The following is a 27,907-nucleotide window of genomic DNA, read 5'->3' as shown; positions in this document are numbered from 1 at the left end:
CCCATTTCCTTGCACCTCTGCGTCTCCGCATATATCCCTATACTCAGAGCCGGCTCCGGTCAGTGACATGGGATGCCCAAATATGAGCATACCCATATATGGGCATCCATGCCACTGACCGGAGCCCGCTCTGTTGCGGATATGGAGAGAGACTGGGAGATTTACATCCCCTTATAATTCATATGGTGCATAGTACCGGCACGTATTGTTTTACCGGTACTGTGTACCTTCCTACTTTCACACTGGTACAGTATATGCTGCAGTGGGACTGAGAGGGATATATTGGTAACACATAGTCATTGTTGGGGGAATTCAATCCATTTTGAAAATAGTAATGAAATGTTTTTTACTTTTCTTTTTTTTCAGTAATGAAGAATGAAACATTTCTGTTAAAATTGAATTGGAGGTGAACTGGATTCATCATCAACTCTGCACCAGTGTGAATTGATGTTCTTTAATGTTCTGATAAGGTACATGCAACATCTCTTCCTCAACCCCTGCACCACTCTCTGCCTCTTGCCTCTCTCTCTCCACCTCCCTGCTAAGCGTATTAACCCATCTAATGTAATCCACATTCCATGTCTCACTTTACTCTTCACTTCTCACGTGCCCTCTGGAATGACTGCTCTCTGACTAACAAGGTCTATTTGTACATGACCTCTTCTGCTCTCATCCACCACCTCTCATTCCCCTCACCCCTTTCCTACTCGATACCTCAGCTTAATTGAACTCTCTCCTCTGACATCTACCCTTATCTCTAACCTCTCCTCACTTTCTGCTTAAACTAACTATCTTGTTAACTTTTACAATGCTATCATCTCCTCCTCCTCCCTCCTCCTCCTCCTCCCTCCTCCATCATATATATGCCCCTTCTAGGCTCTGACACACTCATCCCTCTAAGGCCATGATTATCATGGGCACATGCTTGGTCATCCACAGTGTGTGCGAGCGATGCAGAGCCGCCTCGGACCTCAGTGCAGGGATTGCTGCATACCCCCAGCATCTGTCACCCACAAACAATACACACACTAATACTCCCCACAATACACACTATAATACCTCCTCAATACTAATCTCCCCAATAATATTATAGCTCCAAACACAATATACACAACACCCTTACACAAGATACACAATCTAGTACTCTCCTCTGCACCTCTACACACAATATAATACTCCCACACACACAATATACACACTACCCTCCTACCCCCATAAAATACAACCAATAATACACACACACTTTGTGGATGTTGGGACCAGCTCCCGGCATGCACCAGTGAAAGAGAGAGGCCCGCAGAAGCTCGGAAGAACTCCCTCCATCCGTGCCTTCCTCCGTTTCACATCTTCTCCCTGTCTCTCTCCCTCCCTTTCCTTGCATCTCCCTGCGTCTTTACGTATACCCAGTCAGTGACGGCTCTGGTCACGTGATGCCTTAATATGGGCTTATCCATATATGTTCATCCACGTCACTAATGTGATGCCCGCACTGTTGCGGAGCTGGTACTTACGACGGGCACTTATTGTTTTATCAGTACTGCGTACCTGACTCTACCGGCCTACTTTCAACACTAGTACAATATGTGCTTCACTACGAGTGAGTGGGGAATATTGGCATCACACAGTCACTGTTGAATATGCCATTCAATCCATTTTGAAAATAGTAATGCAATGTGGTTTTGTTTTGTTTGCTTTTTGCAGTAATGAAGAATGGAAAAGTTATATTAAAATTAAATTGGAGGGGGACTAGATTCAGCATTTCATCATGAACTCTGCACTTGTGAGAATTTAACTTCTTGAATACCCTGACAGGTACACGCAACATTAAGACTATAATCTGCTGTGCAAGCTTTCGTGCTATACCTCCCCCTCAGGTTTTGATTTATACATTTGCTGCCTCAATTCATGTCCTCTAATATTTGAAAGCTCTCTCCTAGCATTTTCTCTTTACCACAGAACGTCATCCCAATGTAACCTCTCTCTTGTTCTTTCTGCTTGCTGTTTCCTCACTCCTCTGTTAAACTTTTCTAATTTCTCTAACTTCCACACTCCTGCTTTTATCCACATGTTCTCCTCTTTCCTTCCCCTACCTTTGCATGTGTCTACACACTGCACCATTTGTACAGACCTCTATTGCAGCTATTTCTGCACTGCTCAATGAAAAGCACTCTTTAATATCCTATTCTCTGTGCCCCCTCTCTCTGCGCCCCCTCTTTTGGCGCCTCCTCTCTCTGCGCCCCCTCTCTCTGCGCCTATCTGTCTCATTCTCTCTACGTCCCTCTCTCTCTACATAGAGCTATCTCTGTCTCTCTCTACACCTATCTCTGTGTCTCCTTCTATGTTTGCTGATGTGTGGGATATCTCTTATAATCTTGAACCTGCTCATATACACATCGGGCCTCCCTGCCTCTGCCTCCCTGCTAAGAGTGTTAACCTATCTAATGTAATCCACATTCCTTTCCTTACTTTTCTCTTCCCTTCTCCTATGCCATCTGGAATGCCCGTTCTCTGACTAACAAGGCTCTAGTTGTACATGACCTCTTCTGCTCTCATCATTCACAATCAGTCATTCCCCTCACCCCATCTTACCTGTCCCACTGATTTTCCTCTGCTTAATTAAACTCTCCTCTGACATCTACTCTAACCTCTCTCTCTCTTTCCGCTTAAACTAACAATCTTATTAACTCTTACAATGCTATCCTCCTATCTATATGCCCCCTCTAGGCTCTGTCACACTTGTCCCTCTAGCCCACACCCTTGGCTAAATTCCCAAACATGTTCATCACACTTCCACTCGCTGTTCTTAATGCCTATGAAGGAAATCACACAATTGATATTTGATTTTTCTACAGTAAAAATGTCTCCAGTCCTGTATAAAGCTGCTCTCTGGGGCCAAACCACACTACTTTTTTTTCACATTCATCAACACTCAAATTTAATTTACGCTGTCTTTTTTTCCCTGTATTTGACTCCCTCCACTAACCTTCTCCTCACACTTGCCATCCTTCCTTCACTTCTCCTCAAGCATTTGACTACTTCAGAGGCAAGGTGGATGCCACCCACAAGGAGATTCCTTCTGTCCCTTCCCCCTTCTCTCCTTCTACCTAATTCTCCTTCTGCATTTGACTCCTTTTCTTCTCTTACAGAGCTGGAAGCTAATCATCTTCTCTTCTCCCTCTACCACATGCCCTCTAGATCGTATCCCCTCACACCTTACTGCATCTCTTAGTCCCCACTCTCACCCACATCTTCAATTCCTCCCTATTCTCTGGCTCTTTACCCTCTTACTTTAAGCCTGTAGTGGTCACCCTTTTCTCAGAAACAACCTACACCCTATGTGCCTTACTAACTACCGCCCTGTATCCCTCCTGCTGTTTGTCTCCTAATTGCTAGAATGTCAACATTCTTAAATCACATTCCCTCCTGGATCCTTTACAACCTGCCTTTCGTACAGCTCGTTCTACAGACTGTGCTTAAAGCAAATTCCCAAGGTCACTTTTCCCTACTAATCCTACTTGATCTATCTGCTGCGTTTGATGCTCTCAATCACTCTCCTCCTTCATATTCTAAACTCTCTCTTGGTATCCGTAACACAGTTCTATCCTGGTTTTCATCATAACTTTCCTGTCACACATTCTCCATCTCTGTTGCTAACATGTCTTCGTCTTCTATTGATCTGTCTGTGGGTATACATCAGGGCTCTGTTCTGATATCTCTCTTTCTCTCTACATACTATCATTTGGTGACCTCATCAACTCTTTGTGACAATCCTATAAATAACAAATACAAATATCAGGTCATGGGAATAAGTGATTTGGACATAAAAGTAACATTTCGGAAGTGTGGACAACTAATACATCTTGTAGATTGCCTTTACAGTGTGATGTCATTGATTCAGTAGATTGTGTGCAGACCAGGACTGCAGTACAGTGTCACTCACATGGATGACTTGCGTGGTAGAAGCTCAAGAACAAGGATGTCAAACTCCAGTCCTCGAGGGCAGCAAACAGGCCAGGTTTTCAGGATATCCCTACTGAAAACCTGGCCTGTTTGGGACCCTCGAGGACTGGAGTTTGACATGCATGCTCTAGAAGGAGCACCGCTGTGGGTGGGAGGTGGATTTGCTTTGCATCAAATGGTTTGGAGCAAGGTTTATTGTATGTATTATCATAATAACAATGCAATGCTTAACTTTTATTTCAGGAGGGATGACTGCAGAACAGAAGTGAATATTGAAGCCATGTGTTCCTTTTCTTGCAAAAGAGAAAATTTGAAGGACAGTTGAAGAGAAGGAAAATTACTACACCGAGACAGATAAGCAATGTGTATATTTCTCATTTACCATTTAGTATTTGTCGTTTTATTGACTCCACACAATCCGGCTGCTACGGGTTTCACATTGAATATTTTCATCTCTACTCTACCCCTTCCTGTGATCTGAACCATGCAAGTTTTCGTTGATTCAATACATCATGAGTAGAGGGTGGCTACAGTATGAAGTAAAGACCCAAGGACCACATCTACTACCATTCATAACAAGAACATGTGCAGTAGCGCACAGCTGCAGTTCTATGTGATTGTTATGAAAGGTTGAGGTGGTTCAATTCTATGAATCTGGAGTGGGATGGATCCTGTTTGCATCATATGGTTTCATCTAGGCCAGTAGATTATATAACTCTCAGTACAGGTTACACATGGCATCAGTATTAGTGATTTAAAGAGGAGGAAAGCTTCAATGTGGAGAACAAAGCCAAGTAATGTTGAAGTTACTCCTTTTACCATTTACTTGGTCAGTCTGTACTGTCTACTCCCCACACAGCTGCTAAGGGTCTTCCATTTTAAATACTTTCACCTCCTATTCTGCACTGCTTTGCTGCCCATTATTCAGAGATGCGTTCCAGTCATGTTTACCACTCTGAATCTCTCTGCAGTCATTGGTTCAGCACATCATGGGTAGAGCATGGCTACAGATACAGCAAGCTATTATTATTTTACCGGCTGATCATCCATAATATTGCATTAAAACATAGAATATCACTTAATTTCCAAAAGATTCAGTGATGCTGATAATGCAGAATCTCACAACATTTCCCATCATAATGCCATAATGCACCAGAGGAAGAAATAATCCTTGCTATATCTGTACATTGTGTGACGTATTACCTCCATGACCATTGAGAGCAAGTACATCTTCTGTATAGAGCGGCTGTGTTATGATGTAGTTATTGATCATCATTGACATAATCACAAGAATCTTATGCAAAGGGAAATTGTCCGCAGCGAAGTGAGATTTCAGCCCCCAAACGTCTGTAATATTAATGCAATGTCTTACTTTTGTTGCAGTGAACACTGAAGAGATGGATCTACTACAACACTGCACAGGACGAGCATACACTACAAGCAGCAAAATGATCTTGCAGTTGACAGTATGTTGTTCTGGTAATGTGCACAATTATTATTTATGGGCTACACACCACAGTGCTGGACATATTCTGTTAACTTCAACTCTACCCCTAACATGGAGATGTCTTCCTGGTGTTACTGATTCAGTACATCATATGCACAATGTGGCTATGATATGATGGATTGATTTAATGAACCCACCAACAACTGATGACATCTGCATCATCTTCTGTAAAGTGCAGCTACAGCATGATATTATCAGCATTTGGTGCGGTATAATCAGAGGTATCTATGTGCTTTTGTGCCTGGTTTAAGTCCTCCAGATTAACGCCCCTACACCTCCCACTCCACAGGCATACTTACTTATGCATACACTGTCATCTGGCATACCTACACACACCCCAGGGCCACTTCCTTCCCCTGATGTCAGGGAGAGGATGGGCATGCAGAGTGCAGTAAGTCTCCACATTACTCTGGCCAACAGTCTTGGCCTACCCCCAGCATCTGTCACCCACAACATCTGTTCCCTCCTTGTAAAGTGCTGAACTATCTCACCTGGGTCAGTGCTATAGCTGATCACAGTGCCCGATCATGATGTCACTGTGACAGGCAGCAGTGCAGATTGACCGGTCAATCAATGCAGTGCCGCAACATATGCACTAAATGAGATTTCCGTGCCCCCAGTCAGGTAACTCCCTGGGCAGCGACCCTGCTCACCCACTCCCCTAGTTCCACCTCTGATCACAATTATCTCTCTTGGAGAGTGTAGCAAATTGGAGTTGGGGGAATCTCACCTCTGCCATGCATGGTCACAATCTGGGCACAGGACCCAAATAGTGGGCAATGTGGCACTTCTTACAGTAGAGAATAAGTAACTATATTCTTTACTTGTGTATTAAGGACCTTATTTGCATTAAATTCAGTCCACATGGGACCAAGACTTTCTGGCTTACTGAACAAAGTGGAATTGTTTCGTAGAGGGTGGAGAATTGTATTTTATCTGAAATTACCCCCTCTGCACAAAATACAAACAATTATACCCATACAAGTACCTTGTGGAAGTTGTTGCCCTCTATCTTCCTGTGGTCTCTCCCTGTTTCTCACCGTGCCTCCTCCCATTTCCTTGCACCTCTGCGTCTCCGCATATATCCCTATACTCAGAGCCGGCTCCGGTCAGTGACATGGGATGCCCAAATATGAGCATACCCATATATGGGCATCCATGCCACTGACCGGAGCCCGCTCTGTTGCGGATATGGAGAGAGACTGGGAGATTTACATCCCCTTATAATTCATATGGTGCATAGTACCGGCACGTATTGTTTTACCGGTACTGTGTACCTTCCTACTTTCACACTGGTACAGTATATGCTGCAGTGGGACTGAGAGGGATATATTGGTAACACATAGTCATTGTTGGGGGAACTCAATCCATTTTGAAAATAGTAATGCAATGTTTTTTACTTTTCTTTTTTTTCAGTAATGAAGAATGAAAAATTTCTGTTAAAATTGAATTGGAGGTGAACTGGATTCATCATCAACTCTGCACCAGTGTGAATTGATGTTCTTTAATGTTCTGATAAGGTACATGCAACATCTCTTCCTCAACCCCTGCACCACTCTCTGCCTCTTGCCTCTCTCTCTCCACCTCCCTGCTAAGCGTATTAACCCATCTAATGTAATCCACATTCCATGTCTCACTTTACTCTTCACTTCTCACGTGCCCTCTGGAATGTCTGCTCTCTGACTAACAAGGTCTATTTGTACATGACCTCTTCTGCTCTCATCATCCACCACCTCTCATTCCCCTCACCCCTGTCCTACTCGATACCTCAGCTTAATTGAACTCTCTCCTCTGACATCTACCCTTATCTCTAACCTCTCCTCACTTTCTGCTTAAACTAACTATCTTGTTAACTTTTACAATGCTATCATCTCCTCCCTCCTCCATCATATATATGCCCCTTCTAGGCTCTGACACACTCATCCCTCTAAGGCCATGATTATCATGGGCACATGCTTGGTCGTCCACAGTGTGTGCGAGCGATGCAGAGCCGCCTCGGACCTCAGTGCAGGGATTGCTGCATACCCCCAGCATCTGTCACCCACAAACAATACACACACTAATACTCCCCACAATACACACTATAATACCTCCTCAATACTAATCTCCCCAATAATATTATAGCTCCAAACACAATATACACAACACCCTTACACAAGATACACAATCTAGTACTCTCCTCTGCACCTCTACACACAATATAATACTCCCACACACACAATATACACACTACCCTCCTACCCCCATAAAATACAACCAATAATACACACATACTTTGTGGATGTTGGGACCAGCTCCCAGCATGCACCAGTGAAAGAGAGAGGCCCGCAGAAGCTCGGAAGAACTCCCTCTCTCCATCCGTGCCTTCCTCCGTTTCACATCTTCTCCCTGTCTCTCTCCCTCCCTTTCCTTGCATCTCCCTGCGTCTTTACGTATACCCAGTCAGTGACGGCTCTGGTCACGTGATGCCTTAATATGGGCTTATCCATATATGTTCATCCACGTCACTAATGTGATGCCCGCACTGTTGCGGAGCTGGTACTTACGACGGGCACTTATTGTTTTATCAGTACTGCATACCTGACTCTACCGGCCTTCTTTCAACACTAGTACAATATGTGCTTCACTACGAGTGAGTGGGGAATATTGGCATCACACAATCACTGTAGAATATGCCATTCAATCCATTTTGAAAATAGTAATGCAATGTGGTTTTGTTTTGTTTGCTTTTTGCAGTAATGAAGAATGGAAAAGTTATATTAAAATTAAATTGGAGGGGAACTAGATTCAGCATTTCATCATGAACTCTGCACTTGTGAGAATTTAACTTCTTGAATACCCTGACAGGTACACGCAACATTAAGACTATAATCTGCTGTGCAAGCTTTCGTGCTATACCTCCCCCTCAGGTTTTGATTTATACATTTGCTCCCTCAATTCATGTCCTCTAATATATGAAAGCTCTCTCCTAGCATTTTCTCTTTACCACAGAACGTCATCCCAATGTAACCTCTCTCTTGTTCTTTCTGCTTGCTGTTTCCTCACTCCTCTGTTAAACTTTTCTAATTTCTCTAACTTCCACACTCCTGCTTTTATCCACATGTTCTCCTCTTTCCTTCCCCTACCTTTGCATGTGTCTACACACTGCACCATTTGTACAGACCTCTATTGCAGCTATTTCTGCACTGCTCAATGAAAAGCACTCATGTACATCCTATTCTCTGCGCCCCCTCTCTCTGCGCCCCCTCTCTCTCTGCACCCCTCTCTCTCTGCGCCCCCTCTCTCTCTGCGCCCCCTCTCTCTCTGCGCCCCCTCTCTCTCTGCGCCCCCTCTCTCTCTGCGCCCCCTCTCTCTCTGCGCCCCCTCTTTCTGCGCCCCCTCTCTCTGCGCCCCCTCTCTCTGCGCCTATCTGTCTCATTCTCTCTACGTCCCTCTCTCTCTACATAGAGCTATCTCTGGCTCTCTCTACACCTATCTCTGTGTCTCCTTCTATGTTTGCTGATGTGTGGGATATCTCTTATAATCTTGAACCTGCTCATATACACATCGGGTCTCCCTGCCTCTGCCTCCCTGCTAAGAGTGTTAACCTATCTAATGTAATCCACATTCCTTTCCTTACTTTTCTCTTCCCTTCTCCTATGCCCTCTGGAATGTCCGTTCTCTGACTAACAAGGCTCTAGTTGTACATGACCTCTTCTGCTCTCATCATTCACAATCAGTCATTCCCCTCACCCCATCTTACCTGTCCCACTGATTTTCCTCTGCTTAATTAAACTCTCCTCTGACATCTACTCTAACCTCTCTGCTCTCTCTCTCTCTCTTTCTGCTTAAACTGACAATCTTATTAACTCTTACAATGCTATCCTCTATATGCCCCTTCAAGCTCTGACACACTCGTCCCTCTAACCCACACCCTTGGCTAAATTCCCAAACATGTTCATCACACTTCCACTCGCTGTTCTTAATGCCTATGAAGGAAATCTCACACTTGATGTTTGATTTTTCTACAGTAAAAATGTCTCCAGTCCTGTATAAAGCTGCTCTCTGGGGCCAAACCACACTACTTTTTTTTCCACATTCATCAACACACAAATTTAATTTACGCTGTCTTTTTTCCCCTGTATTTGACTCCCTCCACTAACCTTCTTCTCACACTTGCCATCCTTCCTTCACTTCTCCTCAAGCATTTGACTACTTCAGAGGCAAGGTGGATGCCACCCACAAGGAGATTCCTTCTGTCCCTTCCCCCTTCTCTCCTTCTACCTAATTCTCCTTCTGCATTTGACTCCTTTTCTTCTCTTACAGAGCTGGAAGCTAATCATCTTCTCTTCTCCCTCTACCACATGCCCTCTAGATCGTATCCCCTCACACCTTACTGCATCTCTTAGTCCCCACTCTCACCCACATCTTCAAGTCCTCCCTATTCTCTGGCTCTTTACCCTCTTACTTTAAGCCTGTAGTGGTCACCCTTTTCTCAGAAACAACCTACACCCTATGTGCCTTACTAACTACCGCCCTATATCCCTCCTGCTGTTTGTCTCCTAATTGCTAGAATGTCAACATTCTTAAATCACATGCCCTCCTGGATCCTTTACAACCTGCCTTTCGTACAGCTCGTTCTACAGACTGTGCTTAAAGCAAATTCCCAAGGTCACTTTTCCCTACTAATCCTACTTGATCTATCTGCTGCGTTTGATGCTCTCAATCACTCTCCTCCTTCATATTCTAAACTCTCTCTTGGTATCCGTAACACAGTTCTATCCTGGTTTTCATCATAACTTTCCTGTCACACATTCTCCATCTCTGTTGCTAACATGTCTTCGTCTTCTATTGATCTGTCTGTGGGTATACATCAGGGCTCTGTTCTGAGATCTCTCTTTCTCTCTACATACTATCATTTGGTGACCTCATCAACTCTTTGTGACAATCCTATAAATAACAAATACAAATATCAGGTCATGGGAATAAGTGATTTGGACATACACTGGCGACACACTTTATTCGAGCTCGGCTAGTCCCACGAATTCTGGTATACCCGGGTGTATTGAGGTTTGTGACTGTTTTCTGCCCGAGTGCATTGAGGTATTTTCCATGCAGGGATTGAAGCATTTTATTCCCGCTGGCTGCAATACTGCACAGTATATATATATATACTGCATTACAATTCATGAATTTATGCCATCTGGTAGACACGCGAAGCATTGCAGCCTATTAAATCCTAATCATTATCATTTCACAGATCAGCCGCCCGTCAGCCAGGCATGAACCCAGGCTGGGAAGGCAAACGCAACGGGGCTTGTCAGAGGTGAGGAGCGGCGCATTCCAGGTATCTGCCAGGTACATACTGGGTATTTGCTCGAATAAAGTGTGTCGGTGCAGTAAAAGTAACATTTCGGAAGTGTGGACAACTAATACATCTTGTAGATTGCCTTTACAGTGTGATGTCATTGATTCAGTAGATTGTGTGCAGACCAGGACTGCAGTACAGTGTCACTCACATGGATGACTTGCGTGGTAGAAGCTCAAGAACAAGGATGTCAAACTCCAGTCCTCGAGGGCAGCAAACAGGCCAGGTTTTCAGGATAAACCTGGCCTGTTTGGGACCCTCGAGGACTGGAGTTTGACATGCATGCTCTAGAAGGAGCACAGCTGTGGGTGGGAGGTGGATTTGCTTTGCATCAAATGGTTTGGAGCAAGGTTTATTGTATGTATTATCATAATAACAATGCAATGCTTAACTTTTATTTCAGGAGGGATGACTGCAGAACAGAAGTGAATATTGAAGCCATGTGTTCCTTTTCTTGCAAAAGAGAAAATTTGAAGGACAGTTGAAGAGAAGGAAAATTACTACACAGAGACAGATAAGCAATGTGTATATTTCTCATTTACCATTTAGTATTTGTCGTTTTATTGACTCCACACAATCCGGCTGCTACGGGTTTCACATTGAATATTTTCATCTCTACTCTACCCCTTCCTGTGATCTGAACCATGCAAGTTTTCGTTGATTCAATACATCATGAGTAGAGGGTGGCTACAGTATGAAGTAAAGACCCAAGGACCACATCTACTACCATTCATAACAAGAACATGTGCAGTAGCGCACAGCTGCAGTTCTATGTGATTGTTATGAAAGGTTGAGGTGGTTCAATTCTATGAATCTGGAGTGGGATGGATCCTGTTTGCATCATATGGTTTCATCTAGGCCAGTAGATTATATAACTCTCAGTACAGGTTACACATGGCATCAGTATTAGTGATTTAAAGAGGAGGAAAGCTTCAATGTGGAGAACAAAGCCAAGTAATGTTGAAGTTACTCCTTTTACCATTTACTTGGTCAGTCTGTACTGTCTACTCTCCACACAGCTGCTAAGGATCTTCCATTTTAAATACTTTCACCTCCTATTCTGCACTGCTTTGCTGCCCATTATTCAGAGATGCGTTCCAGTCATGTTTAGCACTCTGAATCTCTCTGCAGTCATTGGTTCAGCACATCATGGGTAGAGCATGGCTACAGATACAGCAAGCTATTATTATTTTACCGGCTGATCACCCATAATATTGCATTAAAACATAGAATATCACTTAATTTCCAAAAGATTCAGTGATGCTGATAATGCAGAATCTCACAACATTTCCCATCATAATGCCATAATGCACAAGTGGGAGAAATAATCCTTGCTATATCTGTACATTGTGTGACGTATTACCTCAATGACCAATGAGAGCAAGTACATCTTCTGTATAGAGCGGCTGTGTTATGATGCAGTTATTGATCATCATTGACATAATCACAAGAATCTTATGCAAAGGGAAATTGTCCGCAGCGAAGTGAGATTTCAGCCCCCAAACGTCTGTAATATTAATGCAATGTCTTACTTTTGTTGCAGTGAACACTGAAGAGACGGATCTACTACAACACTGTACAGAATGAGCATACGCTACAAGCAGCAAAATGATCTTGCAGTTGACAGTATGTTGTTCTGGTAATGTGCACAATTATTATTTATGGGCTACACACCACAGTGCTGGACATATTCTGTTAACTTCAACTCTACTCCTAACATGGAGATGTCTTCCTGGTGTTACTGATTCAGTACATCATATGCACAGTGTGGTTATGATATGATGGATTGATTTAATGAACCCACCAACCAATGATGACATCTGCATCATCTTCTGTAAAGTGCAGCTACAGCATGATATTATCAGCATTTGGTGCGGTATAATCAGAGGTATCTATGTGCTTTTGTGCCTGTTTTAAGTCCTCCAGCTTAACGCCCCTACACCTCCCACTACACAGGCATACTTACTTATGCATACACTGACATCTGGCATACCTACACACACCCCAGGGCCACTTCCTTCCCCTGATGTCAGGGAGAGGATGGGCATGCAGAGTGCAGTAAGTCTCCACGTTACTCTGGCCAACAGTCTTGGCCTACCTCCAGCATCTGTCACCCACAACATCTGTTCCCTCCTTGTAAAGTGCTGAACTATCTCACCTGGGTCAGTGCTATAGCTGATCACAGTGCCCGATCAGGATGTCACTGTGACAGGCAGCAGTGCAGATTGACCGGTCAATCAATGCAGTGCCGCAACATATGCACTAAATGAGATTTCCGTGCCCCCAGTCAGGTTACTCCCTGGGCAGTGACCCTGCTCACACCCTCCCCTAGTTCCACCTCTGATCACAATTATCTCTCTTGGAGAGTGTAGCAAATTGGAGTTGGGGGAATCTCACCTCTGCCATGCATGGTCACAATCTGGGCACAGGACCCAAATAGTGGGCAATGTGGCACTTCTTACAGTAGAGAATAAGTAACTTTATTCTTTACTTGTGTATTAAGGACCTTATTTGCATTAAATTCAGTCCACATGGGACCAAGACTTTCTGGCTTACTGAACAAAGTGGAATTGTTTCGTAGAGGGTGGAGAATTGTATTTTATCTGAAATTACCCCCTCTGCACAAAATACAAACAATTATACCCATACAAGTACCTTGTGGAAGTTGTTGCCCTCTATCTTCCTGTGGTCTCTCCCTGTTTCTCACCGTGCCTCCTCCCATTTCCTTGCACCTCTGCGTCTCCGCATATATCCCTATACTCAGAGCCGGCTCCGGTCAGTGACATGGGATGCCCAAATATGAGCATACCCATATATGGGCATCCATGCCACTGACCGGAGCCCGCTCTGTTGCGGATATGGAGAGAGACTGGGAGATTTACATCCCCTTATAATTCATATGGTGCATAGTACCGGCACGTATTGTTTTACCGGTACTGTGTACCTTCCTACTTTCACACTGGTACAGTATATGCTGCAGTGGGACTGAGAGGGATATATTGGTAACACATAGTCATTGTTGGGGGAATTCAATCCATTTTGAAAATAGTAATGAAATGTTTTTTACTTTTCTTTTTTTTCAGTAATGAAGAATGAAACATTTCTGTTAAAATTGAATTGGAGGTGAACTGGATTCATCATCAACTCTGCACCAGTGTGAATTGATGTTCTTTAATGTTCTGATAAGGTACATGCAACATCTCTTCCTCAACCCCTGCACCACTCTCTGCCTCTTGCCTCTCTCTCTCCACCTCCCTGCTAAGCGTATTAACCCATCTAATGTAATCCACATTCCATGTCTCACTTTACTCTTCACTTCTCACGTGCCCTCTGGAATGACTGCTCTCTGACTAACAAGGTCTATTTGTACATGACCTCTTCTGCTCTCATCATCCACCACCTCTCATTCCCCTAACCCCTGTCCTACTCGATACCTCAGCTTAATTGAACTCTCTCCTCTGACATCTACCCTTATCTCTAACCTCTCCTCACTTTCTGCTTAAACTAACTATCTTGTTAACTTTTACAATGCTATCATCTCCTCCTCCTCCCTCCTCCTCCTCCCTCCTCCATCATATATATATGCCCCTTCTAGGCTCTGACACACTCATCCCTCTAAGGCCATGATTATCATGGGCACATGCTTGGTCATCCACAGTGTGTGCGAGCGATGCAGAGCCGCCTCGGACCTCAGTGCAGGGATTGCTGCATACCCCCAGCATCTGTCACCCACAAACAATACACACACTAATACTCCCCACAATACACACTATAATACCTCCTCAATACTAATCTCCCCAATAATATTATAGCTCCAAACACAATATACACAACACCCTTACACAAGATACACAATCTAGTACTCTCCTCTGCACCTCTACACACAATATAATACTCCCACACACACAATATACACACTACCCTCCTACCCCCATAAAATACAACCAATAATACACACACACTTTGTGGATGTTGGGACCAGCTCCCGGCATGCACCAGTGAAAGAGAGAGGCCCGCAGAAGCTCGGAAGAACTCCCTCCATCCGTGCCTTCCTCCGTTTCACATCTTCTCCCTGTCTCTCTCTCTCCCTCCCTTTCCTTGCATCTCCCTGCGTCTTTACGTATACCCAGTCAGTGACGGCTCTGGTCACGTGATGCCTTAATATGGGCTTATCCATATATGTTCATCCACGTCACTAATGTGATGCCCGCACTGTTGCGGAGCTGGTACTTACGACGGGCACTTATTGTTTTATCAGTACTGCGTACCTGACTCTACCGGCCTACTTTCAACACTAGTACAATATGTGCTTCACTACGAGTGAGTGGGGAATATTGGCATCACACAGTCACTGTTGAATATGCCATTCAATCCATTTTGAAAATAGTAATGCAATGTGGTTTTGTTTTGTTTGCTTTTTGCAGTAATGAAGAATGGAAAAGTTATATTAAAATTAAATTGGAGGGGGACTAGATTCAGCATTTCATCATGAACTCTGCACTTGTGAGAATTTAACTTCTTGAATACCCTGACAGGTACACGCAACATTAAGACTATAATCTGCTGTGCAAGCTTTCGTGCTATACCTCCCCCTCAGGTTTTGATTTATACATTTGCTCCCTCAATTCATGTCCTCTAATATTTGAAAGCTCTCTCCTAGCATTTTCTCTTTACCACAGAACGTCATCCCAATGTAACCTCTCTCTTGTTCTTTCTGCTTGCTGTTTCCTCACTCCTCTGTTAAACTTTTCTAATTTCTCTAACTTCCACACTCCTGCTTTTATCCACATGTTCTCCTCTTTCCTTCCCCTACCTTTGCATGTGTCTACACACTGCACCATTTGTACAGACCTCTATTGCAGCTATTTCTGCACTGCTCAATGAAAAGCACTCTTTAATATCCTATTCTCTGTGCCCCCTCTCTCTGCGCCCCCTCTTTTGGCGCCTCCTCTCTCTGCGCCCCCTCTCTCTGCGCCTATCTGTCTCATTCTCTCTACGTCCCTCTCTCTCTACATAGAGCTATCTCTGTCTCTCTCTACACCTATCTCTGTGTCTCCTTCTATGTTTGCTGATGTGTGGGATATCTCTTATAATCTTGAACCTGCTCATATACACATCGGGCCTCCCTGCCTCTGCCTCCCTGCTAAGAGTGTTAACCTATCTAATGTAATCCACATTCCTTTCCTTACTTTTCTCTTCCCTTCTCCTATGCCATCTGGAATGCCCGTTCTCTGACTAACAAGGCTCTAGTTGTACATGACCTCTTCTGCTCTCATCATTCACAATCAGTCATTCCCCTCACCCCATCTTACCTGTCCCACTGATTTTCCTCTGCTTAATTAAACTCTCCTCTGACATCTACTCTAACCTCTCTCTCTCTTTCCGCTTAAACTAACAATCTTATTAACTCTTACAATGCTATCCTCCTATCTATATGCCCCCTCTAGGCTCTGACACACTTGTCCCTCTAGCCCACACCCTTGGCTAAATTCCCAAACATGTTCATCACACTTCCACTCGCTGTTCTTAATGCCTATGAAGGAAATCACACAATTGATATTTGATTTTTCTACAGTAAAAATGTCTCCAGTCCTGTATAAAGCTGCTCTCTGGGGCCAAACCATACTACTTTTTTTTCACATTCATCAACACTCAAATTTAATTTACGCTGTCTTTTTTCCCCTGTATTTGACTCCCTCCACTAACCTTCTCCTCACACTTGCCATCCTTCCTTCACTTCTCCTCAAGCATTTGACTACTTCAGAGGCAAGGTGGATGCCACCCACAAGGAGATTCCTTCTGTCCCTTCCCCCTTCTCTCCTTCTACCTAATTCTCCTTCTGCATTTGACTCCTTTTCTTCTCTTACAGAGCTGGAAGCTAATCATCTTCTCTTCTCCCTCTACCACATGCCCTCTAGATCGTATCCCCTCACACCTTACTGCATCTCTTAGTCCCCACTCTCACCCACATCTTCAATTCCTCCCTATTCTCTGGCTCTTTACCCTCTTACTTTAAGCCTGTAGTGGTCACCCTTTTCTCAGAAACAACCTACACCCTATGTGCCTTACTAACTACCGCCCTGTATCCCTCCTGCTGTTTGTCTCCTAATTGCTAGAATGTCAACATTCTTAAATCACATGCCCTCCTGGATCCTTTACAACCTGCCTTTCGTACAGCTCGTTCTACAGACTGTGCTTAAAGCAAATTCCCAAGGTCACTTTTCCCTACTAATCCTACTTGATCTATCTGCTGCGTTTGATGCTCTCAATCACTCTCCTCCTTCATATTCTAAACTCTCTCTTGGTATCCGTAACACAGTTCTATCCTGGTTTTCATCATAACTTTCCTGTCACACATTCTCCATCTCTGTTGCTAACATGTCTTCGTCTTCTATTGATCTGTCTGTGGGTATACATCAGGGCTCTGTTCTGAGATCTCTCTTTCTCTCTACATACTATCATTTGGTGACCTCATCAACTCTTTGTGACAATCCTATAAATAACAAATACAAATATCAGGTCATGGGAATAAGTGATTTGGACATAAAAGTAACATTTCGGAAGTGTGGACAACTAATACATCTTGTAGATTGCCTTTACAGTGTGATGTCATTGATTCAGTAGATTGTGTGCAGACCAGGACTGCAGTACAGTGTCACTCACATGGATGACTTGCGTGGTAGAAGCTCAAGAACAAGGATGTCAAACTCCAGTCCTCGAGGGCAGCAAACAGGCCAGGTTTTCAGGATATCCCTACTGAAAACCTGGCCTGTTTGGGACCCTCGAGGACTGGAGTTTGACATGCATGCTCTAGAAGGAGCACAGCTGTGGGTGGGAGGTGGATTTGCTTTGCATCAAATGGTTTGGAGCAAGGTTTATTGTATGTATTATCATAATAACAATGCAATGCTTAACTTTTTTATTTCAGGAGGGATGACTGCAGAACAGAAGTGAATATTGAAGCCATGTGTTCCTTTTCTTGCAAAAGAGAAAATTTGAAGGACAGTTGAAGAGAAGGAAAATTACTACACAGAGACAGATAAGCAATGTGTATATTTCTCATTTACCATTTAGTATTTGTCGTTTTATTGACTCCACACAATCCGGCTGCTACGGGTTTCACATTGAATATTTTCATCTCTACTCTACCCCTTCCTGTGATCTGAACCATGCAAGTTTTCGTTGATTCAATACATCATGAGTAGAGGGTGGCTACAGTATGAAGTAAAGACCCAAGGACCACATCTACTACCATTCATAACAAGAACATGTGCAGTAGCGCACAGCTGCAGTTCTATGTGATTGTTATGAAAGGTTGAGGTGGTTCAATTCTATGAATCTGGAGTGGGATGGATCCTGTTTGCATCATATGGTTTCATCTAGGCCAGTAGATTATATAACTCTCAGTACAGGTTACACATGGCATCAGTATTAGTGATTTAAAGAGGAGGAAAGCTTCAATGTGGAGAACAAAGCCAAGTAATGTTGAAGTTACTCCTTTTACCATTTACTTGGTCAGTCTGTACTGTCTACTCTCCACACAGCTGCTAAGGATCTTCCATTTTAAATACTTTCACCTCCTATTCTGCACTGCTTTGCTGCCCATTATTCAGAGATGCGTTCCAGTCATGTTTAGCACTCTGAATCTCTCTGCAGTCATTGGTTCAGCACATCATGGGTAGAGCATGGCTACAGATACAGCAAGCTATTATTATTTTACCGGCTGATCACCCATAATATTGCATTAAAACATAGAATATCACTTAATTTCCAAAAGATTCAGTGATGCTGATAATGCAGAATCTCACAACATTTCCCATCATAATGCCATAATGCACAAGTGGGAGAAATAATCCTTGCTATATCTGTACATTGTGTGACGTATTACCTCAATGACCAATGAGAGCAAGTACATCTTCTGTATAGAGCGGCTGTGTTATGATGCAGTTATTGATCATCATTGACATAATCACAAGAATCTTATGCAAAGGGAAATTGTCCGCAGCGAAGTGAGATTTCAGCCCCCAAACGTCTGTAATATTAATGCAATGTCTTACTTTTGTTGCAGTGAACACTGAAGAGACGGATCTACTACAACACTGTACAGGATGAGCATACGCTACAAGCAGCAAAATGATCTTGCAGTTGACAGTATGTTGTTCTGGTAATGTGCACAATTATTATTTATGGGCTACACACCACAGTGCTGGACATATTCTGTTAACTTCAACTCTACTCCTAACATGGAGATGTCTTCCTGGTGTTACTGATTCAGTACATCATATGCACAGTGTGGTTATGATATGATGGATTGATTTAATAAACCCACCAACCAATGATGACATCTGCATCATCTTCTGTAAAGTGCAGCTACAGCATGATATTATCAGCATTTGGTGCGGTATAATCAGAGGTATCTATGTGCTTTTGTGCCTGTTTTAAGTCCTCCAGCTTAACGCCCCTACACCTCCCACTACACAGGCATACTTACTTATGCATACACTGACATCTGGCATACCTACACACACCCCAGGGCCACTTCCTTCCCCTGATGTCAGGGAGAGGATGGGCATGCAGAGTGCAGTAAGTCTCCACGTTACTCTGGCCAACAGTCTTGGCCTACCTCCAGCATCTGTCACCCACAACATCTGTTCCCTCCTTGTAAAGTGCTGAACTATCTCACCTGGGTCAGTGCTATAGCTGATCACAGTGCCCGATCAGGATGTCACTGTGACAGGCAGCAGTGCAGATTGACCGGTCAATCAATGCAGTGCCGCAACATATGCACTAAATGAGATTTCCGTGCCCCCAGTCAGGTTACTCCCTGGGCAGTGACCCTGCTCACACCCTCCCCTAGTTCCACCTCTGATCACAATTATCTCTCTTGGAGAGTGTAGCAAATTGGAGTTGGGGGAATCTCACCTCTGCCATGCATGGTCACAATCTGGGCACAGGACCCAAATAGTGGGCAATGTGGCACTTCTTACAGTAGAGAATAAGTAACTTTATTCTTTACTTGTGTTTTAAGGACCTTATTTGCATTAAATTCAGTCCACACGGGACCAAGACTTTCTGGCTTACTGAACAAAGTGGAATTGTTTCGTAGAGGGTGGAGAATTGTATTTTATCTGAAATTACCCCCTCTGCACAAAATACAAACAATTATACCCATACAAGTACCTTGTGGAAGTTGTTGCCCTCTATCTTCCTGTGGTCTCTCCCTGTTTCTCACCGTGCCTCCTCCCATTTCCTTGCACCTCTGCGTCTCCGCATATATCCCTATACTCAGAGCCGGCTCCGGTCAGTGACATGGGATGCCCAAATATGAGCATACCCATATATGGGCATCCATGCCACTGACCGGAGCCCGCTCTGTTGCGGATATGGAGAGAGACTGGGAGATTTACATCCCCTTATAATTCATATGGTGCATAGTACCGGCACGTATTGTTTTACCGGTACTGTGTACCTTCCTACTTTCACACTGGTACAGTATATGCTGCAGTGGGACTGAGAGGGATATATTGGTAACACATAGTCATTGTTGGGGGAATTCAATCCATTTTGAAAATAGTAATAAAATGTTTTTTACTTTTCTTTTTTTTCAGTAATGAAGAATGAAACATTTCTGTTAAAATTGAATTGGAGGTGAACTGGATTCATCATCAACTCTGCACCAGTGTGAATTGATGTTCTTTAATGTTCTGATAAGGTACATGCAACATCTCTTCCTCAACCCCTGCACCACTCTCTGCCTCTTGCCTCTCTCTCTCCACCTCCCTGCTAAGCGTATTAACCCATCTAATGTAATCCACATTCCATGTCTCACTTTACTCTTCACTTCTCACGTGCCCTCTGGAATGACTGCTCTCTGACTAACAAGGTCTATTTGTACATGACCTCTTCTGCTCTCATCATCCACCACCTCTCATTCCCCTCACCCCTGTCCTACTCGATACCTCAGCTTAATTGAACTCTCTCCTCTGACATCTACCCTTATCTCTAACCTCTCCTCACTTTCTGCTTAAACTAACTATCTTGTTAACTTTTACAATGCTATCATCTCCTCCTCCTCCTCCCTCCTCCATCATATATATGCCCCTTCTAGGCTCTGACACACTCATCCCTCTAAGGCCATGATTATCATGGGCACATGCTTGGTCGTCCACAGTGCGTGCGAGCGATGCAGAGCCGCCTCGGACCTCAGTGCAGGGATTGCTGCATACCCCCAGCATCTGTCACCCACAAACAATACACACACTAATACTCCCCACAATACACACTATAATACCTCCTCAATACTAATCTCCCCAATAATATTATAGCTCCAAACACAATATACACAACACCCTTACACAAGATACACAATCTAGTACTCTCCTCTGCACCTCTACACACAATATAATACTCCCACACACACAATATACACACTACCCTCCTACCCCCATAAAATACAACCAATAATACACACACACTTTGTGGATGTTGGGACCAGCTCCCGGCATGCACCAGTGAAAGAGAGAGGCCCGCAGAAGCTCGGAAGAACTCCCTCCATCCGTGCCTTCCTCCGTTTCACATCTTCTCCCTGTCTCTCTCCCTCCCTTTCCTTGCATCTCCCTGCGTCTTTACGTATACCCAGTCAGTGACGGCTCTGGTCACGTGATGCCTTAATATGGGCTTATCCATATATGTTCATCCACGTCACTAATGTGATGCCCGCACTGTTGCGGAGCTGGTACTTACGACGGGCACTTATTGTTTTATCAGTACTGCGTACCTGACTCTACCGGCCTACTTTCAACACTAGTACAATATGTGCTTCACTACGAGTGAGTGGGGAATATTGGCATCACACAGTCACTGTTGAATATGCCATTCAATCCATTTTGAAAATAGTAATGCAATGTGGTTTTGTTTTGTTTGCTTTTTGCAGTAATGAAGAATGGAAAAGTTATATTAAAATTAAATTGGAGGGGGACTAGATTCAGCATTTCATCATGAACTCTGCACTTGTGAGAATTTAACTTCTTGAATACCCTGACAGGTACACGCAACATTAAGACTATAATCTGCTGTGCAAGCTTTCGTGCTATACCTCCCCCTCAGGTTTTGATTTATACATTTGCTGCCTCAATTCATGTCCTCTAATATTTGAAAGCTCTCTCCTAGCATTTTCTCTTTACCACAGAACGTCATCCCAATGTAACCTCTCTCTTGTTCTTTCTGCTTGCTGTTTCCTCACTCCTCTGTTAAACTTTTCTAATTTCTCTAACTTCCACACTCCTGCTTTTATCCACATGTTCTCCTCTTTCCTTCCCCTACCTTTGCATGTGTCTACACACTGCACCATTTGTACAGACCTCTATTGCAGCTATTTCTGCACTGCTCAATGAAAAGCACTCTTTAATATCCTATTCTCTGTGCCCCCTCTCTCTGCGCCCCCTCTTTTGGCGCCTCCTCTCTCTGCGCCCCCTCTCTCTGCGCCTATCTGTCTCATTCTCTCTACGTCCCTCTCTCTCTACATAGAGCTATCTCTGTCTCTCTCTACACCTATCTCTGTGTCTCCTTCTATGTTTGCTGATGTGTGGGATATCTCTTATAATCTTGAACCTGCTCATATACACATCGGGCCTCCCTGCCTCTGCCTCCCTGCTAAGAGTGTTAACCTATCTAATGTAATCCACATTCCTTTCCTTACTTTTCTCTTCCCTTCTCCTATGCCATCTGGAATGTCCGTTCTCTGACTAACAAGGCTCTAGTTGTACATGACCTCTTCTGCTCTCATCATTCACAATCAGTCATTCCCCTCACCCCATCTTACCTGTCCCACTGATTTGCCTCTGCTTAATTAAACTCTCCTCTGACATCTACTCTAACCTCTCTGCTCTCTCTCTCTTTCCGCTTAAACTAACAATCTTATTAACTCTTACAATGCTATCCTCCTATCTATATGCCCCCTCTAGGCTCTGACACACTTGTCCCTCTAGCCCACACCCTTGGCTAAATTCCCAAACATGTTCATCACACTTCCACTCGCTGTTCTTAATGCCTATGAAGGAAATCACACAATTGATATTTGATTTTTCTACAGTAAAAATGTCTCCAGTCCTGTATAAAGCTGCTCTCTGGGGCCAAACCACACTACTTTTTTTTCACATTCATCAACACTCAAATTTAATTTACGCTGTCTTTTTTTCCCTGTATTTGACTCCCTCCACTAACCTTCTCCTCACACTTGCCATCCTTCCTTCACTTCTCCTCAAGCATTTGACTACTTCAGAGGCAAGGTGGATGCCACCCACAAGGAGATTCCTTCTGTCCCTTCCCCCTTCTCTCCTTCTACCTAATTCTCCTTCTGCATTTGACTCCTTTTCTTCTCTTACAGAGCTGGAAGCTAATCATCTTCTCTTCTCCCTCTACCACATGCCCTCTAGATCGTATCCCCTCACACCTTACTGCATCTCTTAGTCCCCACTCTCACCCACATCTTCAATTCCTCCCTATTCTCTGGCTCTTTACCCTCTTACTTTAAGCCTGTAGTGGTCACCCTTTTCTCAGAAACAACCTACACCCTATGTGCCTTACTAACTACCGCCCTGTATCCCTCCTGCTGTTTGTCTCCTAATTGCTAGAATGTCAACATTCTTAAATCACATGCCCTCCTGGATCCTTTACAACCTGCCTTTCGTACAGCTCGTTCTACAGACTGTGCTTAAAGCAAATTCCCAAGGTCACTTTTCCCTACTAATCCTACTTGATCTATCTGCTGCGTTTGATGCTCTCAATCACTCTCCTCCTTCATATTCTAAACTCTCTCTTGGTATCCGTAACACAGTTCTATCCTGGTTTTCATCATAACTTTCCTGTCACACATTCTCCATCTCTGTTGCTAACATGTCTTCGTCTTCTATTGATCTGTCTGTGGGTATACATCAGGGCTCTGTTCTGAGATCTCTCTTTCTCTCTACATACTATCATTTGGTGACCTCATCAACTCTTTGTGACAATCCTATAAATAACAAATACAAATATCAGGTCATGGGAATAAGTGATTTGGACATAAAAGTAACATTTCGGAAGTGTGGACAACTAATACATCTTGTAGATTGCCTTTACAGTGTGATGTCATTGATTCAGTAGAGTGTGTGCAGACCAGGACTGCAGTACAGTGTCACTCACATGGATGACTTGCGTGGTAGAAGCTCAAGAACAAGGATGTCAAACTCCAGTCCTCGAGGGCAGCAAACAGGCCAGGTTTTCAGGATATCCCTACTGAAAACCTGGCCTGTTTGGGACCCTCGAGGACTGGAGTTTGACATGCATGCTCTAGAAGGAGCACAGCTGTGGGTGGGAGGTGGATTTGCTTTGCATCAAATGGTTTGGAGCAAGGTTTATTGTATGTATTATCATAATAACAATGCAATGCTTAACTTTTTTATTTCAGGAGGGATGACTGCAGAACAGAAGTGAATATTGAAGCCATGTGTTCCTTTTCTTGCAAAAGAGAAAATTTGAAGGACAGTTGAAGAGAAGGAAAATTACTACACAGAGACAGATAAGCAATGTGTATATTTCTCATTTACCATTTAGTATTTGTCGTTTTATTGACTCCACACAATCCGGCTGCTACGGGTTTCACATTGAATATTTTCATCTCTACTCTACCCCTTCCTGTGATCTGAACCATGCAAGTTTTCGTTGATTCAATACATCATGAGTAGAGGGTGGCTACAGTATGAAGTAAAGACCCAAGGACCACATCTACTAGCATTCATAACAAGAACATGTGCAGTAGCGCACAGCTGCAGTTCTATGTGATTGTTATGAAAGGTTGAGGTGGTTCAATTCTATGAATCTGGAGTGGGATGGATCCTGTTTGCATCATATGGTTTCATCTAGGCCAGTAGATTATATAACTCTCAGTACAGGTTACACATGGCATCAGTATTAGTGATTTAAAGAGGAGGAAAGCTTCAATGTGGAGAACAAAGCCAAGTAATGTTGAAGTTACTCCTTTTACCATTTACTTGGTCAGTCTGTACTGTCTACTCTCCACACAGCTGCTAAGGATCTTCCATTTTAAATACTTTCACCTCCTATTCTGCACTGCTTTGCTGCCCATTATTCAGAGATGCGTTCCAGTCATGTTTACCACTCTGAATCTCTCTGCAGTCATTGGTTCAGCACATCATGGGTAGAGCATGGCTACAGATACAGCAAGCTATTATTATTTTACCGGCTGATCACCCATAATATTGCATTAAAACATAGAATATCACTTAATTTCCAAAAGATTCAGTGATGCTGATAATGCAGAATCTCACAACATTTCCCATCATAATGCCATAATGCACAAGTGGGAGAAATAATCCTTGCTATATCTGTACATTGTGTGACGTATTACCTCAATGACCAATGAGAGCAAGTACATCTTCTGTATAGAGCGGCTGTGTTATGATGCAGTTATTGATCATCATTGACATAATCACAAGAATCTTATGCAAAGGGAAATTGTCCGCAGCGAAGTGAGATTTCAGCCCCCAAACGTCTGTAATATTAATGCAATGTCTTACTTTTGTTGCAGTGAACACTGAAGAGACGGATCTACTACAACACTGTACAGGATGAGCATACGCTACAAGCAGCAAAATGATCTTGCAGTTGACAGTATGTTGTTCTGGTAATGTGCACAATTATTATTTATGGGCTACACACCACAGTGCTGGACATATTCTGTTAACTTCAACTCTACTCCTAACATGGAGATGTCTTCCTGGTGTTACTGATTCAGTACATCATATGCACAGTGTGGTTATGATATGATGGATTGATTTAATGAACCCACCAACCAATGATGACATCTGCATCATCTTCTGTAAAGTGCAGCTACAGCATGATATTATCAGCATTTGGTGCGGTATAATCAGAGGTATCTATGTGCTTTTGTGCCTGTTTTAAGTCCTCCAGCTTAACGCCCCTACACCTCCCACTACACAGGCATACTTACTTATGCATACACTGACATCTGGCATACCTACACACACCCCAGGGCCACTTCCTTCCCCTGATGTCAGGGAGAGGATGGGCATGCAGAGTGCAGTAAGTCTCCACGTTACTCTGGCCAACAGTCTTGGCCTACCTCCAGCATCTGTCACCCACAACATCTGTTCCCTCCTTGTAAAGTGCTGAACTATCTCACCTGGGTCAGTGCTATAGCTGATCACAGTGCCCGATCAGGATGTCACTGTGAAAGGCAGCAGTGCAGATTGACCGGTCAATCAATGCAGTGCCGCAACATATGCACTAAATGAGATTTCCGTGCCCCCAGTCAGGTTACTCCCTGGGCAGTGACCCTGCTCACACCCTCCCCTAGTTCCACCTCTGATCACAATTATCTCTCTTGGAGAGTGTAGCAAATTGGAGTTGGGGGAATCTCACCTCTGCCATGCATGGTCACAATCTGGGCACAGGACCCAAATAGTGGGCAATGTGGCACTTCTTACAGTAGAGAATAAGTAACTTTATTCTTTACTTGTGTATTAAGGACCTTATTTGCATTAAATTCAGTCCACATGGGACCAAGACTTTCTGGCTTACTGAACAAAGTGGAATTGTTTCGTAGAGGGTGGAGAATTGTATTTTATCTGAAATTACCCCCTCTGCACAAAATACAAACAATTATACCCATACAAGTACCTTGTGGAAGTTGTTGCCCTCTATCTTCCTGTGGTCTCTCCCTGTTTCTCACCGTGCCTCCTCCCATTTCCTTGCACCTCTGCGTCTCCGCATATATCCCTATACTCAGAGCCGGCTCCGGTCAGTGACATGGGATGCCCAAATATGAGCATATCCATATATGGGCATCCATGCCACTGACCGGAGCCCACTCTGTTGCGGATATGGAGAGAGACTGGGAGATTTACATCCCCTTATAATTCATATGGTGCATAGTACCGGCACGTATTGTTTTACCGGTACTGTGTACCTTCTTACTTTCACACTGGTACAGTATGTGCTGCAGTGGGACTGAGAGGGATATATTGGTAACACATAGTCATTGGTGGGGGAATTCAATCCATTTTGAAAATAGTAATGCATTGTTTTTTACTTTTTTTTTTGCAGTAATGAAGAATGAAAAAGTTCTGTTAAAATTGAATTGGACGTGAACTGGATTCAGCATTTCATCATCAACTCTGCACCAGTGTGAATTGACGTTCTTTAATGTTCTGACAAGGTACATGCAACATCTCTTCCTCTACCCCTACACCACCCTCTGCCTCTTGCCTCTCTCTCCACCTCCCTGCTAAGCGTATTAACCCATCTAATGTAATCCACATTCCTTGTCTCACTTTACTCTTCCCTTCTCACGTGCCCTCTGGAATGTCTGCTCTACGACTAACATGGTCTATTTGTACATGACCTCTTCTGCTCTCATCATCCACCACTTCTCATTCCCCTCACCCCTGTCCTACTCGATACCTCAGCTTAATTGAACTCTCTCCTCTGACATCTACCCTTATCTCTAACCTCTCCTCACTTTCTGCTTAAACTAACTATCTTGTTAACTCTTACAATGCTATCATCTCCTCCTCCCTCCTCCTCCATCATCTATATGCCCCTTCTAGGCTCTGACACACTCATCCCTCTAAGGCCGTGATTATCATGGGCACACGCTTGGTCGTCCACAGTGCGTGCGAGCGATGCAGGGCTTCCCCGTCGCCTCGGACCTCAGTGCGGGGATTGCTGGAGCGACAGGCATGCGCTAACTTTGCCTTCTGTTGCGTGCTTACTATAGACGCAGCCTAACCCATGCATTGGTTTAATTCACAAGCACGCTCTCATCACACTTCATCACATCACACTGCTGCTCTTAACACCTATGGAGGAAATCTCACAGTCTGATTTTCTACACTAAACCTTTGTCCTGTTCTGTAAAACTCTGCTCCTTTTTTTAAGGTCAAACACTACTTTTTCCTCACTCATCAACACTCCAATTTAATTCACACTGTCTTCTATGTATTTGAGTCCCACCACTGACTTTCTCCTCCCACTTAACATCCATCCTTTATTTCTCCTCAAGCCTTTGCTCACTT

At 43.7% G+C, this 27,907-nt stretch overlaps 3 long non-coding RNA genes across 10 annotated transcripts in view; all 3 read left to right on the top strand.

The window, feature by feature from the left end:
- Positions 1 to 372: 372 nt before the first annotated feature.
- LOC142486395 (uncharacterized) lies at positions 373 to 5,518 on the top strand. Its single transcript, XR_012798950.1, has 4 exons — positions 373 to 470; positions 1,702 to 1,812; positions 4,204 to 4,323; positions 5,344 to 5,518. It is a non-coding gene; the product is annotated as an uncharacterized LOC142486395 (long non-coding RNA).
- A 1,363-nt stretch (positions 5,519 to 6,881) lies between these two features.
- On the top strand, positions 6,882 to 12,422 carry LOC142486394 (uncharacterized). Its single transcript, XR_012798949.1, has 4 exons — positions 6,882 to 6,987; positions 8,204 to 8,314; positions 11,218 to 11,337; positions 12,358 to 12,422. It is a non-coding gene; the product is annotated as an uncharacterized LOC142486394 (long non-coding RNA).
- Positions 12,423 to 13,903: 1,481 nt separating this feature from the next.
- Positions 13,904 to 27,907, top strand: part of LOC142486399 (uncharacterized) — a 42,640-nt gene continuing 28,636 nt past the window's right edge. For 5 of the 8 annotated variants that reach the window (XR_012798954.1, XR_012798959.1, XR_012798955.1 and 2 more), the window contains exons 1-9: positions 13,904 to 14,001; positions 15,239 to 15,349; positions 17,743 to 17,862; positions 18,883 to 18,978; positions 20,423 to 20,526; positions 21,748 to 21,858; positions 24,259 to 24,378; positions 25,399 to 25,494; positions 26,937 to 27,048. This is a non-coding gene — a long non-coding RNA (uncharacterized LOC142486399). The remainder of the gene's footprint in view (positions 14,002 to 15,238; positions 15,350 to 17,742; positions 17,863 to 18,882; positions 18,979 to 20,422; positions 20,527 to 21,747; positions 21,859 to 24,258; positions 24,379 to 25,398; positions 25,495 to 26,936; positions 27,049 to 27,907) is intronic. The other 3 variants (XR_012798957.1, XR_012798958.1, XR_012798960.1) reach the window with 3 other exon arrangements.

The sequence above is a fragment of the Ascaphus truei genome, unplaced genomic scaffold, assembly GCF_040206685.1.
Source record: "Ascaphus truei isolate aAscTru1 unplaced genomic scaffold, aAscTru1.hap1 HAP1_SCAFFOLD_839, whole genome shotgun sequence".
Classification (NCBI taxonomy): domain Eukaryota; kingdom Metazoa; phylum Chordata; class Amphibia; order Anura; family Ascaphidae; genus Ascaphus; species Ascaphus truei.
This window is presented reverse-complemented; position numbering and strand designations above follow the sequence as displayed.